This window comes from Heptranchias perlo, chromosome 20 (assembly GCF_035084215.1).
Source record: "Heptranchias perlo isolate sHepPer1 chromosome 20, sHepPer1.hap1, whole genome shotgun sequence".
Taxonomy (NCBI): Eukaryota; Metazoa; Chordata; class Chondrichthyes; order Hexanchiformes; family Hexanchidae; genus Heptranchias; species Heptranchias perlo.
In genome coordinates, this window is record NC_090344.1 from 47,265,125 (window position 1) to 47,282,287 (window position 17,163).

The 17,163-nt window shown below is 41.1% G+C and overlaps 1 protein-coding gene across 1 annotated transcript in view; it reads left to right on the forward strand.

Annotated features, from left to right (window-relative positions):
• The first annotated feature begins 1,038 nt into the window (after positions 1-1,038).
• Positions 1,039-17,163, forward strand: part of tet3 (tet methylcytosine dioxygenase 3) — a 257,674-nt gene continuing 241,549 nt past the window's right edge. The window contains exons 1-2 of the mRNA XM_068001248.1: positions 1,039-1,161; positions 1,706-1,762. The gene's annotated coding sequence lies outside the window, so the exon portion shown is untranslated. The remainder of the gene's footprint in view (positions 1,162-1,705; positions 1,763-17,163) is intronic.

A 17,163-nucleotide genomic window follows, 5' to 3' on the forward strand; every position in this document is an offset into this window, starting at 1 on the left:
TGAGAGTTTGCTGGGAGCCAGGAGAGAACAATGGAGAAAGGACAAAATAGCCTGATCCGAGGAAAAGTCACAGGAGGCAGGGGAAAGCAGCAAAAGGCATAAGTGGGCAACAAAAGCCAGGAGAAAGTGATGGGAGCTAGGGCAGTGACAAAAGCCAAAAGCAGTGGGTGTTAAGAGAGAGTGCTGGGAACGAGCGGAGAGCAGCAGAAGCCAGAAAGACAGCAATTGAAGTTTTAGACGGGAAGAGAACATAGTTTTGGGAATCAGGAGAGACTGTCGGAAGTTGGAAGAGAGCAGCAGGAGCAGCGCGAAAGCAGCAAGGGAGAGAATGTCAGGAACTGGTTGAAAGCAATTGGAGTTAAGAAAAAACAACAGAAGCAAGGGTTAGTAGGAGCGAAAAGAGACCAGGAGCGGACAGGAACAGACCAACGCGAGCTAGCAGAGGACGGCAGCGACAACAATTGCAGCAGGCTGGAGAGAGGCTGAAATGTTTTGATTAAGAAGCAAAATGCTACTCCTGAGAATTCTAGTTCACATAAAAAACTGCTCAGTCTCACGGGGACCCAGTTTCTTCATAGGGCTTTCTTTTTCTGTTGCTGCTACAGCAGGAATGGACTGAACATGTACTGCGTGCAATGAGGTACTATTGTGGCAAACTTTGACCTTTGACTGATCCAGGATATGAGGCTATATGCAACATGCTGTGAAGCTGTTTTAGATGCAGCGTTCTTATCCGACACACAAAGTGTAAAGTAAATATTCATTTTTAAATACAGCACTTGTTGGATTTTTGGAAACAAAAATTAACTGGCAACAGCAAAGCCTTTTAAGAACAATCCAGAATGACGCCTAACTTTTATATAGCTATCTTATGCACCCTTCCCCCAAATGCATCTAAAGTTACTTGTTTTACACGTGACTAATAAGGAAATGGGTCTTAGTTCAGCTGTGTGCAGCTGGTTTTGAGCCGGCACTTCCGCTACTCCACTCCACAGTTTACCACTGATTTCATGCCGATGGCTTGTATAGATACCACATAGGGGTGGTATTGTTTAGGAAGCCTGAATAAGGAAGACAATTGACAAGTAGCTAACATAACCAGCCCATCCTCCACTTTCCTTCTCCGACTATCTGCCGATTGGTTGCTCCGGATGAGTCTGAGTAGGCAGTGGGCATGCATGTCACGTTTTAAGTCTCTACTGCTGCGGGGGGAGGGTTTAGAGAGAGCTCGGCAATATGATAATGATGCTAGAGTCTGGCTAAAAAAAAACTAATGTACCACGGTGCCTGTAACATAGCTCAAGGAGAAGGAGGCAAGATGGCTGCCTGGTAGGGTCTGCCTCTGATGGAGAAAGCAGAGACTGTTTCAGAGGAGTGTTGCAAGATAGAGGGTGTAGTGTAGGTATATTTCCAAAGAAGCTTTTGAAGGCTATTTTAAAAAGAAGGCTCTGCTAGATTTGTCTGATAGGTTATGCTTATATTTATTTTAGTTATATTTTTAATGAACTGCAAATTATTCACTATATACCAATTTTAAAAAAAGATATTTGTTATCCTTCCTTGCAAAATGTATCTCTTAGCTCAGTGACCATTCGTCAAGCTCAATTTTATCAGCATGTTCAGTGCTGTAGTCTCGTTTGGGGTAGATTTCTCTGTCGCATTCCTTAATTGATTTTTTTTTGTGTTCGATTCTTTTTCCCTGCAGGTGGGGAACAAGGACAATACAAAAGCTCAGAGAAAGAAGCAAACACTGGCTGAAAAGGTAAATTAACTGTATTATGAAAGCCTTACCTTCACATAGACTATTTTTTTTCATTTGAGAAATATCAAAGCTTTGATTCCAAGAGAAACATTATGAAAAACACAGGGAAATATGATCTTCGCACAGCTTTAATTTCTGACATGTCTGTCATGTTATGATTCAAATTAGAATTAGTATTTTTTTAATGTGAAGAAATCCAAAGGATTTAGAACACATTCCATAGTCTGGCCAACAAAAGCCTTCATTATCAGACAACTGTGGGAAATGTAGATTCTATTTTGGAAGATAATAATTATGTAGGATAGCATATGTAGCCCAAGCTATTGGTGCATAAACAAAGGAGCACCGAACCACATATGCTGGTATTCGATACTGTAACATATCAAAGCATACACAAGTCTCTATGAAAATGCTGATGAAGACTGTGATAAAAGGGACTCGGTTTACACAGCAAAGTTTCAAATATATGCACTGGACTGAATTTGGGTTTGCTGGACTATAGCCTTTTTACAAAGTAAAGCATTTCAGATAGTGATATCACAGTACTATTTCTTGTTCCTTTAAGGTCTAGTAGATGTTTTTGTTCAGCATGGAGAGACGTGCCAAGGTTATGCTTTAACAGTCTGTTAACCTTATGAGTGCTGAACTTCCTTTGCACCTTGCAGCCATCGACTGACGTTCTGCTTAAATGATAACACTACAAAACTTTCAAGGTGCCATAAAATTTAACAAACAAATTAAGCTAGTAATTGCATTCTGAGTTGGAAAAAAAATTGAAGTGTCATCCTTAGGGATTTTGTTTTACTGTTTGAAGCAACTGAAGATCTCACCTATGCTTAAAGAGTTAACAGATGCATTTTTCTAGGTAATGTAATTATAGAAAGGGGCTGTCAGGAGGGGCACTCTGTTGCAGTGTGCTAGATTTCTTTTGCAATTCCCCAGTGCAAGTACTGTTCTATTGTTATCCTTCCTCTTTTTGTATAAGGATTTCAAAATTATACAATACAGAATTTTGCTGTATCCATAGTCTGAGTGTAAACCTTCTGAATTAATAAGCTGCAATGTTTTACAGTGCAGATCATATATTCTTTAATGCTTGAATTGACGAGCCATTTAATTTGTTGATGAGTCAGCAGTTAGTTCCTCCTTATTTGTGTTCATTGATGCATTTATTACAATGCTAGTTGCCCAAAGAACAATCCCATTATAATTTCCAAGGGTTGGGTTTGTCTTGACCTACTTTCTACAAGTAGGTAACTGACAGATGACATCATTAAATTAATCATGAATATATTTAGAGATTTGCATGTATATTAATACACACATTGCTCAATAATCAGCCAGCAACAATGTTTGTTTGGTTGTCTTTCTCTGTTATTAAATGTGCTACATTTTTCTACTTACTCACTTGTAATCAATAAATAAATATTCATGAAATACTGAGGTCTTAGGGTGGCAGGCAGTTTGGATCTCATGCTCGTGGCAAATAAACAATAATGTCGACAATTTACATCATACATATTTGACCATTTGACCTGCGGTAATGGTAAGAATGATTTGCTAGTGAATATTTTCTACTTTCAACCCTTTTGATTTAACAAGCATAACTGTATAGAATAAAAAGCAATTTAAGTTTTGTTTGTAAATTAAATTTAGGACATGCTGCTCTTCAAAAAAAAACACATTGATAAAATTCTAAAGACAAAGAACAATTTGCAAATGGAACAAAATGGGTGGTGAGAGTGGTAGCCGAACGCGGTAAATAGTTCCTGGCTTTTAGTGCTCGTACTGAAATTATGTTTAGCTCTGACGCTCACGTGGTAAAGAGGCCCCGTGGAAAGGTTAGAGAGATGGCATGCTAGCTGTTTGGCAGGCAGTCTTGGCAAGTCATGCTGGCTGCACGCACATGGGTTCGAGGTTTACAAACAGTACTCCTGCACACGTCATCCGTGAGTCATCATATCAGGGAATGTAGTACAAGGACCGAACAGGAGGCACGTTATTAAGAAATAGTTTATTTTGATCAAAGAAAGGATCATACTTCTCCAAGAGAAGAATTTTTCTTCATAAGAAAAGCAGCTTCGATATGCAGCTGGGAAGTTCCATTTGAATTCCATTTTTTAGAAATATTTGTCAGAAGGAGCCTCCGATGATGATCCTATTTCAACAGGTGTGCTTTGATTGCCTGTCCAAGGGACTGAATCAATGAATAAACAAGTCAAGTTATCCATCTCGGTTAAGTCTGTGGAGAGGGATAAAGTTAAAAAAAACTGAACAGCTAAGTTGAAAGAATTGGTGCCCTTTATGTTGCATTAAAATGAATACAACTGTCTTTCCCTTTCTGTCTCCAATTCAAAGTACAGTTGATCGAACCATAATTCTGGCCAAGGCATAATTTTTTTTTAACAAACTATCGAAGTCCCCACACTCATATTGAGTTAGGCACTGAGAGAGAATGAAAAGAATTCAGCGCAAGTGAAAGACTTGGATACCGCGTAAGATCCAGTCCTTTTTATGCATGCAAGAAAAAAGCAAAGGATCTGCACACCAATTTGTGTTTGAACTTGGTTTCATTTTTAAGATTTAAAAAATAGCATGCAGTTATTTTATTCATTGCTTCATCCACAAAAGATTCCCCTTTTCCCATCCAAATCCCACATCCTATTTTATTAAAATGAAACTCATTTCAATCATTTTCTATCCAGATTGTGCTCTGCGGTTTTAAACACTGTGGTATAGATCTCTTTCTGCCCAAGAGGCTGGGGATAGAAATGCATTCAGCGTGTACAGTGCTGAAATGACTATGTAGTGTCCATATGTATTATGTGGACCCACAAAAAAGGTAACATTCACGATACTTATTGAGGAGGAATGTCTGAAGAAGGCTTTATTGAAACAAAGCTATTGATTTTCAACAAAAATAACAGTATATACCTCACTGCACAATATGGGCTTGTGCTTCAATTCATTAGCTTTCATATGTACTTGTATTATTATAAAAAAGGTTATGACAGATCACCAATTATAACAATGTTTTCTATGGGATACAGTGGAAAAGCTATTACTGTCAAGAGACAGGGTCAGGAGTTATTCTTCCAGTTCCCATGGGTTTGTAATGATAAAATTTGCTGATAATTACACAGCAATATTAGAGTTGTTAAAGTAGTTATGTGAATATCACAATTGTTCTCAGAACGTAAAGCATTGGCAAGGAAATCATTGTCAGCATATCAAGCAAAAGTAACTTTTGTAATTTTATCCTTAAATTTTTTAATATTTATATTTTTGTCTGTTGTCATCATCATTGGTCGACTAATGTCAGAACTTCTGTGACTGTCCTCCACCTTTTTATAAGGCAGGGTTATGAACCCTGGTGTTGTGTTTCAGACTGTGCAGAGTTACTCTTTAAGTGACTTGCATTGGTCTTGGAGAGGGTGCAGCGCAGATTCACCAGAATGATACTGGGAGTGAAAGGGTTAAATTATGAGGGCCGTTTGCATTGACTAGGCTTGTATTCCCTTGTGCATAGAAGATTAAGGGGTGATTTAATTGAGGTTTTTAAGATGATTAAAGGATTTGATATGGTATCCTCTGGTGAGGGAGTCCCGAACAAGAGGGCATAACCTTAAAATTAGAGTTAGGGGTGAAGTCATGAAGCATTTCTTCACACAAATTGTAGTGCAAATCTGGAACTCTCTCCCCCAAAAAGCTGTTGAGGCTGGGGGTCAATTGAAAATTTCAAAACTGAGATTGACAGATTTTTGTTAGGCAAGGGTATTAAGGATTACAGAACCAAGGTGGGTAAATGGAATTAAGATACAGATCAGCCATGATCTAATTGAACGGTGGAATAGGTTCAAGCGGCTGAATGGCCGATTCCTGTTCCTATGTTCCTACTTGTTCTGTACGGCAGCTGTGTCACGGTTTGCAGATTGAAGATGCCATTGTCTAATTGAAGAATGAGCTTATCCGCCTTTTGGTGGCATTTCCTCCACCCAAGGGTCCCGCTGACCCTCCTCCAGATGCTCATCCACCTGAGGTTATATTTGCGTTTTTAAATGCTAAAAAATAGCATTTGGCAGTGAAATAGTAACCATTTTTGTATGCCAAGAAAACTGAATAAAATCCAGTAAGTGTTGGGCCATGCACCACTGCATTATCAGAACACTTTGATTCTACAGTTTCTGAATCAAGACTTCATTATTGGTCAATAATTTATACAGTAAATACAATCAGTGACCACAGACCAATGCTTTACATTTGATGGTTTATGATTCCCATGACCAAGCACAAAAACTTTTGTTTGACACTTCAGTATCACATGACAACATACAAAGAATGATGGCTTAAATATCAATCATGTCTGTATCACCATATGCGTCACTTCACACCCAAACACCAAATGAACCCAAAAATAATGCTGATGCAACAAAAATGTAAATATTTCAGTAATTTTTATAACTACATATTGTATAGTATATATAGGACGCACGCTGCAGACTTAAGTCGTAGCTGAATTAACTCACACCACTTGGTAACTTATTTTTTATGTACCACTGGATCACAAGCTCTATTCATTACTAACAAAATAATAATGCAGTAACATGAATAAAAAGCAAAGCAAGAGATTAAAAAGTGCGCTGTTCAGTATCGATGAGTGCAGATTGCTCATTCAACTGTGGCTGTAATACATCGGCAGGAAATTCCCACCAAAAAAACAATGTGTTTGTAACACATAGGAACATAGGAACAGGAGTAGGCCATTCAGCCCCTCGAGCTTGCTCCGCCATTTGATAAGATCATGTCTGATCTGTGATCTAACTCCATATACCTGCCTTTGGCCCATTTTCCTAAATACCTTTGGTTGCCAAAAAGCTATCTATCTCACATTTAAAATTAGCAATTGAGCTAGCATCAATTGCCGTTTGCGGAAGTGAGTTCCAAACTTCTACCACCCTTTGTGTGTAGAAGTGTTTTCTAATCTCACTCCTGAAATATCTGGCTCTAATTTTTAGACTGTGCCTCCGAGTCCTGGAATCCCCAACCAGCGGAAATAGTTTCTCTCTATCCACCCTATCTGTTCCCCTTAATATCTCATAAACTTCAATCAGATCACCCCTTAACCTTCTGAACACGAAAGAATACAACCCCAATTTGTGTAATCTTTCCTCGTAACTTAACCCTTGAAGTCCGGATATCATTCTAGTAAACCTACGCTGCACTCCCTCCAAGGCCAATATGTCCTTCCGAAGGTGCGGTGCCCAGAACTGCTCACAGTACTCCAGGTGCGGTCTAACCAGGGTTTTGTATAGCTGCAGCATAACTTCTGCCCCCTTGTACTCTAGTCCTCTGGATATAAAGGCCAGCATTCCATTAGCCTTCTTGATTATTTTCTGCACCTGTTCATGACACTTCAATGATCTATGTACCTGTACCCCAAAGTCCCTTTGGACATCCACTGTTTTTAACTTTTTACCATTTAGAAAGTACCCTGTTCTATCCTTTTTTGGTCCAAAGTGGATGACCTCACATTTGTCTACATTGAATTCCATTTGCCACAGTTTTGCCCATTCACCTAATCTATCAATATCCCTTTGTAATTTTATGTTTTCATCTACACTGCTTACAATGCCACCAATCTTTGTGTCATTGGCAAACTTAGACTTACCTTCATCTAAGTCGTTAATAAACATTGTGAATAATTGAGGCCCCAAGACAGATCCCTGCGGGACTCCACTAGTCACATCCTGCCAACGTGAGTATGTACCCATCATCCCTACTCTCTGTCGCCTTTCGGTCAGCCAACTTCCTAACCAAGTCCATACTTGTCCCTGAATTCCATGGGCTTCTAGCTTAGCTAACAGTCTCTAATGTGGGACCTTATCAAATGCCTTCTGGAAGTCCATATAAATAACATCTATTGACATTCCCCTGTCCACTACTTTAGTCACCTCTTCAAAAAATTCAATCAGGTTTGTCAGGCACGACCTACCTTTCACAAATCCATGCTGGCTCTCTCTGATTAACTGAAAATTTTCGAGGTGTTCAGTCACCCTATCCTTAATTATAGACTCCAGCATTTTCCCCACAACAGATGTTAGGCGAACTGGTCTATAATTCCCTGGTTTCCCTCTCCTTTCTTAAAAAGCGGAGTGACATGTGCAATTTTCCAATCCAGAGGGACAGTTCCTGAATCTAGAGAACTTTGAAAGATTATGGTTCGGGCATCTGCAAAGTGCTCACCTGCTTCCTTTAAAACCCTGGGATGGAAACCATCTGGTCCTGGGGATTTGTCGCTCTTTAGTGCTATTATTTTCTTCATTACTGTTGTTTTACTTACGTTAATTTTATTGAGTCTCTGTCCCCGATTCAATATTAGTTTTGTTGGGATTTCCGGCATGCTATCCTCTTTTTCTACTGTAAATACTGATGCAAAGTAATTATTCAACATGTCCGCCTTTTCCCCATTGTCAATGACAATATCCCCACTTTCAGTTTTTAAGGGGCCAACACTGCTCCTGATCACCCTCCTTTTCCTAATATAACTGTAAAAGTTCTTCGTATTGGTTTTGATATCCCTTGCAAGTTTCTTTTCATACTCTCTTTTTGTGGTTCTTCCTATTTGTTTTGTGACCCTTTGTATCTTACCCATTCGCCAGGATCTGTGCCATTTTTTGCCTTTTTGTATGTCCTTTCTTTATGTCTTATACTGTCCCTTACCTCTTTAGTTGTCCATGGCTGTTTGTTTTGGCAAGTAGAGCTCTTACCCCTCAGGGGTATAAACCGGTTCTGTATCACGTTAAATGTTTCTTTAAACATTTCCCACTGATCATCAGTCGTTTTACCCATTAACAGATTTGCCCAGTTTACTGTGGACAGTCTCTGTCTCATCCCATTGAAGTCGGCCTTGCCCAAGTCTAGAATCTTAGCAGCTGATTCACTTTTTTCCCTTTCAAACACTACCTTGAACTCGTTCATGTTATGATTGCTATTGGATGGATGTTCACGCATAGTTGAGCTGTTAACTAAATCTGGTTCATTACTCATTAGTAAATCTAGTATGGCTTGCCCCCTTTTTGCCTCTAGGACATACTGCTGTAGAAAACTGTCCCGGACACACTCAAGAAATTCACTACCTTTCTGACAGTTGCTAGTCTGCGTTTCCCAATCTATGTGAAGGTTAAAGTCCCCTATTAAGACCACTATGCCTTTCTTACACGCTTGTCTAATCTCTGCATTTATACAATCTAGCACTTCAGAGCTGCTGCCAGGGGTCCTATACATAACTCCCACTATAGTCTTAGATCCTTTCCTATTTCTCAATTCAACCCATAAGGTCTCTGTTGGCTGCTTACCTCTCATTATATCCTCCTTTATCATTGAAGTGATTTCATCTCTAATCACGAAGGCTGCTCCTCCCCGTCTTCCATTTTTCCTATCTCTCCTGTAGACCTTATAACCCAGTATATTTAGTTCCCAATCCTGACCATTCTGCAACCATGTCTCAGTAATAGCTATCATGTCATACCCTCCAATTTGAATTTGTGCCTGTCGTTCATTTAATTTATTCCTTATACTCTGTGTGTTTGTATATAGAACGCTTAGTTGGGCCACACACCCTAGCCTGTCCTTCAGCTTTGATGCTGGGTTAATTGCTTTACACCTTCTAGTTTTCACTTTATCTGTCGTGTCGAAAGTACACTTTCTGCTGCTCTACGCTTTTCCCTTTCACTTGTTCTTGAACAACTATTTTTACTGAAAATTTCTCCTGGGTCCTCCCCTCTCTTGCTGCTTTCAACTTTACTCTCTTCTGACTCCCCACTCAGGTTCCCATCCCCTTGCCACTCTAGTTTAAACCCTCCCCAACAGCAGTAGCAAACCCCACTGCGAAGATATTAGTCCCGGATCTGTTGAGGTGCAACACAGATTACAAAGCTGGATTTCGCAATTTAAAAGTAAATAATTTCCACTATATAAGAATTAATGCTGTGGTCCAAGAATGTCAATTTAACATTCGTGTTTTCCAATACATTCCCTCTCCTCAGGTATTATCCCCCTCACTTTGAAAATTGCCGTCATCACCCCCTCCTCAAAAAACGACTGCCCATTCTCCAATCTCCCTCTCCTCTCCAAAATCCTTGAATACGTTATTGCCTCCCAAATCCATGGCCATCTTTCCGCAACTCAATGTTTGAATCAATCCAATCAGGTTTCCATCCCGGCCACAGCACCGAAACAGCCCTAACCTGAGAAACAAATGATAACCTCTATTATTGTGAACACGGTGCATTATTTCTCCTCGTTCTCCTCGACCTCTCTACAACCTGCTCGAGCACCACTCATCCTTTGTCCAGCTCAGTGCGATTGCCCTTGCTTGGTTCATTCTCACCTATCCGATCATAGCCAGCACATCTCCAGCAGTGGCCTTTTTCTGCCCCCGTACTGTTACCTCTGGTGTCCCCAAGGATTTATCCTTGACTTCCTCCTCTTCCGTATTTATATGCTGTCTCTTGGTGACATCATCTGCAAACATTGGGTCAACTTCAACATGTACACTGATGACACCCAGCACTATCTCCCTACCCCTCTCTCGACCCCTCCACGTCAATTGTTTTCACAAACTCCATCCCTCTCCCTGGTCACTGTCTGAGGCTGAATCAGACCGTTCGCAACCTTGGCGCCCTATTTGACCCTGAGATGAGCTTCCGACCAAATATCCACTCCATCACCAAGACCGCCTCCTTCCACCTCCGTAACATCGCCCGTCTCCACCCCTGCCTCATGTCATCTGCTGCTGAGACCCTCATCCATGCCATTGTTACCTCTACATTTGACTATTCCAATGTTCTCCTGGCTAGCCTCCCATCTTCCATAAACTTGAACTCATCCAAAACTCTGCTGCCTGTGTCCTAACTTGCACCAATCCCGTTCACACAGCATCCCACGTTGACCTACATTGTCTCCCAGTCTGGGAATATCTCGATTTTAAAATTCTCATCCTTGTTTTCAAATCACTCCATGGCCTCGCACCTCCCTATCTGTAACCTGTCCTACAACCCTCCGAGATTTCTTCGCTCCTCCAATTCTTGCCCCTTGCGCATCTCCAATTTTAATCGCTCCACCACTGGTGGCCGTACCTTCAGCTGCCTAGGCCCTAAGCTCTGGAATTCCCTCCCGAAACCTCTCCGCCTCTCTACCTCTCTCTCCTCCTTTAAGATGCTCCTTAAAACCTACCTCTTTGACCAAGCTTCTGATCACCTATCCTAATATCTCCTTATGTGACTCGGTGTCAAATTTTGTTTGATAACACTCCTGTGAAGCAGCTTGGGACGTTTCACAATGTTAAAGGCCTGATATAAATGCAAGTTGTTGTTGTTGTTGTTGTTGTTGTTGTTGTTGTCAGACTGTTCGTCCAGCATCCAGTCTTGGATGAGCTAAAATTTCCTTCAGTTGAACATTGGGAAAACCAAAGCCATTATTTTCAGCCCCCAGTAATAATTCTGTACCCTTGTCACCAATTCCATTCTCCTCCTCAGCCACTGTCTCAAGCTGAACTAGACTTTCTCTGATCTCAGCTTCCTATGTGACCCCGAGCCAAGTTTCCAACTTCGTATGCTCTCCATCACCAAGACTGCCTACTTCCATCTCCATTACATTGCTCATCTCCACCCCTACATCTGCCCATCTATGGTTGAAATCATCGCTCATGTCTTTGTCACTTTCAGCTTTGACTATTCGAATGCTCTCTTGGCTGGCCTCCCATTCTCCACCCTCTATAAACTTCAACCCATCCGAAACTCTGCTATCCGGATCCAATCCTGCACCAGGTCGCACTTGCCCATCACTCCTGTCCTCGTTGACCTATATTAGCTCATGGACCCCCAATGATATAAATTTAAAATTCACATCCTCATGTTGACATGCTTACATGGCCTTGCTCCTCCCTATCTCTGTACCGACCTCCACACTGTGAAATTCCTGCCCTAAACCCTTCTGCCTCTCTACCTTTCTCTCCTCCTTTAAGACCCTCTGTAAAACTCACCTCTTTGACCAAGCACTTAGTCACCTTTCCTGATATCTCCTTCTTTGGCTCAGTGTCCATTTTTTTGATTGTTCTTCTGTGAAGTGCTGTGGGATGTTTTCTACATTAAAGGCACTATATAAATTGTTGTTTTTATTGCTATTATTATTATTACACAGTCAAAGTGGGAGTCTGGAGCAACATAACATCTTAACTTTCGATAAGGTCCCACACAGAAGGTTGGTGAACAAAGTTTGAGCACATGGAATTGGGGGTAAGATACTGGCATGGATTGAGAATTGGTTAACAGACAGAAAACAGAGAGTTGGGATAAACGGGTCTTTTTCAGATTGGCAGACTGTGACTAGTGGGGTACCGCAGGGATCAGTGCTTGGGCCCCAACTATTTACAATCTATATCAATGATTTGGATGTGGGGACCAAATGTAATATTTCCAAGTTTGCTGATGACACAAAACTAGGAGGGAATGTAAGTTGTGAGGAGGATGCAAAGAGGCCTCAAGGCGATATAGACAGGCTAAGTGAGTAGGCAAGAACATGGCAGATGGAAAATCATGTGGAAAAATGTGAAGTTATCCACTTTGGTAGAAAAACAGAAATGCAGAGTATTTTTTAAATGGTAAAAGATTGGGAAATGTTGATGTTCAAAGGGTCCTGGGTTTCCTTGTACATGAGTCACTGAAAGCTAACATGCAGGTGCAGCAAGCAATTAGGAAGGCAAATGGTATGTTAGCCTTTATTACAAGAGGATGTGAGAGCAGGAGTCAAGGTGTCTTACTGCAATTACATAGGGCCTTGGTGAGACCACACCTGGAGCATTGTGTCCAATTTTGGTCTCCTTACCTAAGAAAGGATATACTTGCCATAGAGGGAGTGCAACGAAGGTTCACCAGGCTGATTCCTGGGATGGCGGGATTGTCATTTGTTATTCTCTCGAGTTTAGAAGAATGAGAGGTGGTCTCATTGAAACATACAAAATTCTTACAGGGCTCGACAGGGTAGATGCAAGGAGAATGTTTCCCCTTGCTGGGGAGTCCAGTACCCGGGGTCGCAGACTCAGAATAAGGGGTCGGCCATTTAGGACTTAGATAAGGAGAAATTTCTTCACTCAGAGGGTGGTGAATCTTTGGAATTCTCCACTCCAGAGGACTGTGGAGGCTCAGTCATTAAGTACATTCAAAACAGAGATTAATAGATTTCTAGATATTAAAGGCATCAAGAGATATGGGGATAGTGCAGGAAAATGTCGTTGAGATAGAAGATCAGCCATGATCTTGTTGAACGGCGGAGCAGGCTCGAGGGGCCAGATGGCCTACTCCTGCTCCTATTTGATATGTTCTTATGGTTTTAAGTACTACTGTCCATGGACTCCGAGGTGTGCAGAAACTGCAAATTTGAGCCACTTTAATCATATCAACTCAGTTGATGAGCTTAATTGCTGATTTGCCAACGAGTTCACCAGCCTATTTCCAATGTCGAGCACAGCTGTTGGAAACCTCCAGCAGCAATGGATGAACGTGCTGCACCATATTTCAAAGCTCAGCCAATTCAAGGAAAGTTCAAGGGAGCCCTCAATTTCAAGCAACAATCATTTCTTTGTTGCTTATATGGTCATCATAGTGAGCAAAGACAGGGCTGTGGAATGGGGAATTTTTTATGCAGCTTGGAGATCCCATAGTAAGGCTGGGGGTGGACGGCCTACTCCTGCTCCTATTTCTTCTGTTCTTATGTTCTTATAACATTACAGTTAAGTTGCATAAACTGATTCATAAATGCAATAATGTATGTCGCTCAGTAATGGATGAAGATTCTCGGGAAATGTTCATGATTCTGCAAACAATTGGGACGATATAAAATAGAATGAAAGAATAGCTTGTAAAACCTTCTCTGATGCCTGAATGGCTTGTGTCTTGGTGACGAAATACAGCACTTAATGTGCAATCTGATGTCACAGTTTTAGCATGACTTCCTCTGACTTATACCCTACTGATTTAATAATATAGTTCAGCATTCCATTTGTTTTATTTATTCCTGCTCCACAGTGATTTGACCTGTTAAGTACCGAGTGTGCTGACACTCCCATGGCCTAATCAACTTCACCTATAGCTTGGTTTACACCATCTGTAGTCCACTATGACACCCATTTTTCCTTCTAGTGTGCAGTACCTTGCACTTAACTACTAAATGCCATCTGCCACTGTTCTGCTCATTTATAGATTTTATGTAACTGCTTTTGTTAGTCACTGACTACTTACTCAGATTCAGTTCCTTTCCTTGTTTCACATCATCTGCAAATTATATCGAGGAAAAGATCTTATCTTATCAAACTATATTCTGTATGATTGTCACAATTCACAATGATCAAAATTGATGCATTGGATTACTTTAAGCAAAGCCAAATGATCAAATACTGGTGCAAGGATCAAGGATGTCTCGGAGCGGCTACAGAACATTTTGGAGGGGGAGGGCGAACAGCCAGCTGTCGTGGTGCACATAGGCACCAACGATATAGGTAAAAAAGGGGATGAGGTCCTAAAAGCAGAATATAGGGAGTTAGGAGGTAAATTAAAAAATAGGACCTCAAAGGTAGTAATCTCAGGATTGCTGCCAGTGCCACGTGCTAGTCAGAGTAGAAATAGGAGGATATTTCAAATGAATACGTGGCTAGAGGAATGGTGCAAGGGGGAGGGATTCAAATTCCTGGGACACTGGAAACGGTTCTGGGGGAGGTGGGACCAGTACAAACCGGACGGTCTGCACCTGGGCAGGGCCGGGACCGCTGTCCTAGGAGGAGTGTTTGCTAGTGCTGTTGGGGAGGGTTTAAACTAAAGTGGCAGGGGGTTGGGAACCTGAGCAGGGAGAGAGAGGAAAGCGTAACAGGAAGGGACAGAAGGTATGGAGTAATAGGTAAAGTGTTAAAAAAGGAAAAAGCAGGAACTAAGCGTCACAAAACAGATTTGAAAGTTCTTTATCTGAATGCACGTAGCATTCGTAATAAAATGGACGAGTTAACGGCACAAATAACTACGTATGGGTATGATCTTGTGGCCATTACAGAAACATGGCTGCAGGGTGACAACGACTGGGAATTAAATATGCCAGGGTATTTAACAATCAGGAAGGACAGGCAGGAAGGAAGGGGAGGTGGGGTGGCTATGTTAATAAAGGAAGGAATCACTGTAATACAGAGAAATGATATTGGGACAAAGCATCAAGATAATGAAACAGTTTGGGTGGAGATAAGGAATAATAAGGGAAAAAAAACATTAGTGGGCGTAGTATATAGGCCTCCTAATAGTTGCAACTCTGCTGGAAGAAGTATTAATCAGGAGATAGTCGGGGCATGTAATAAGGGAACAGCCATAATTATGGGGGATTTTAATTATCATATTAACTGGACAAATCAAATTGGGCAGAGCAGCCTTGAGGACGAGTTCATTGAGTGCATCAGGGATGGATTTCTTGAGCAGTATGTAACTGATCCTACAAGGGGGCAGGCAACCTTGGACCTGGTCCTGTGTAATGAGTCAGGATTAATTAATAATGTCCTAGTTAAGGATCCCCTTGGAACGAGCGACCACAACATGGTTGAATTCCATATCCAATTAGAGGGTGAGAAGGTTGATTCTCAAACAAGCGTACTGAGCTTGAATAAAGGAGACTATGATGGTATGAGAGCGGAATTGATTAAAGTGGACTGGGAAAATAGATTAAAGGGTAAGACGGTACATGAGCAGTGGTGTTCATTTAGGGAGTTATTTTACAACTTTCAAAATAAATATATTCCACTGAGGAAAAAAGGGTGTAAAAGAAATGACAGCCACCCGTGGCTAAGTAAAGAAATCAAGGATAGTATCCGACTAAAAACAAGGACATATAAGGTAGCCAAACTTAGTGGGAGGATAGAAGATTGGGAATTCTTCAAAAGACAGCAAAAAGTAACTAAAGGATTGATTAAGAAAGGGAAGTTAGATTATGAAAAGAAATTAGCAAAAAATATAAAAACAGATAGCAAGAGTTTCTATAGTTATATAAAAAGAAAAAGGGTGGCTAAGGCAAACATAGGTCCCTTAGAGGATGAGACCGGGAAATTAATGGTGGGAAACATGGAGATGGCAAAAATGCTGAACAAATATTTTGTTTCAGTCTTTACAGTAGAGGACACTAAGAATATCCCAACACTGGACAAACAGGGGACTCTCGGGGGGGAGGAGCTAAATACGATTAAAATCACTCAAGAGATGGTACTCAGTAAAATAATGGGACTCAAGGCGGATAAATCCCCTGGACCTGATGGCTTCCATCCTAGGGTCTTGAGGGAAGTGGCAGTAGGGATTGTGGATGCTTTGGTGATAGTTTTCCAAAATTCCCTGGACTCAGGAGAGGTCCCGGCAGATTGGAAAACTGCTAATGTAACACCGTTATTTAAAAAGGGTAGTAGGCAGAAGGCTGGAAATGATAGGCCAGTTAGCTTAACATCTGTGGTGGGTAAAATTTTGGAGTCTATTATTAAGGAGACAGTAACGGAACATTTAGATAAGCATAATTTAATAGGACAAAGTCAGCATGGCTTTATGAAGGGGAAGTCATGTCTGACAAATTTGCTTGAGTTCTTCGAGGATATAACGTATAGGGTGGATAAAGGGGAACCAGTGGACGTAGTGTATTTAGACTTCCAGAAGGCATTCGACAAGGTGCCACATAAAAGATTATTACTTAAGATAAAAAATCACGGGATTGGGGGTAATATTCTGGCATGGGTGGAGGATTGGTTATCAAACAGGAAGCAGAGAGTTGGGATAAATGGTTCATTTTCGGACTGGCAACCAGTAACCAGTGGTGTTCCACAGGGGTCGGTGCTGGGTCCCCAACTCTTTACAATCTATATTAACGATTTGGAGGAGGGGACCGAGTGCAACATATCAAAATTTGCAGATGATACAAAGATGGGAGGGAAAGTAGAGAGTGAGGAGGACATAAAAAACCTGCAAGGGGATATAGACAGGCTGGGTGAGTGGGCGGAGATTTGGCAGATGCAATATAATATTGGAAAATGTGAGGTTATGCACTTTGGCAGGAAAAATCAGAGAGCAAGTTATTTTCTTAATGGCGAGAGACTGGAAAGTACTGCAGTACAAAGGGATCTGGGGGTCCTAGTGCAAGAAAATCAAAAAGTTGGTATGCAGGTGCAGCAGGTGATCAAGAAAGCCAACGGAATGTTGGCTTTTATTGCTAGGGGGATAGAATATAAAAACAAGGAGGTATTGCTGCAGTTATATAAGGTATTGGTGAGACCGCACCTGGAATACTGCATACAGTTTTGGTCTCCATACTTAAGAAAAGACATACTTGCTCTCGAG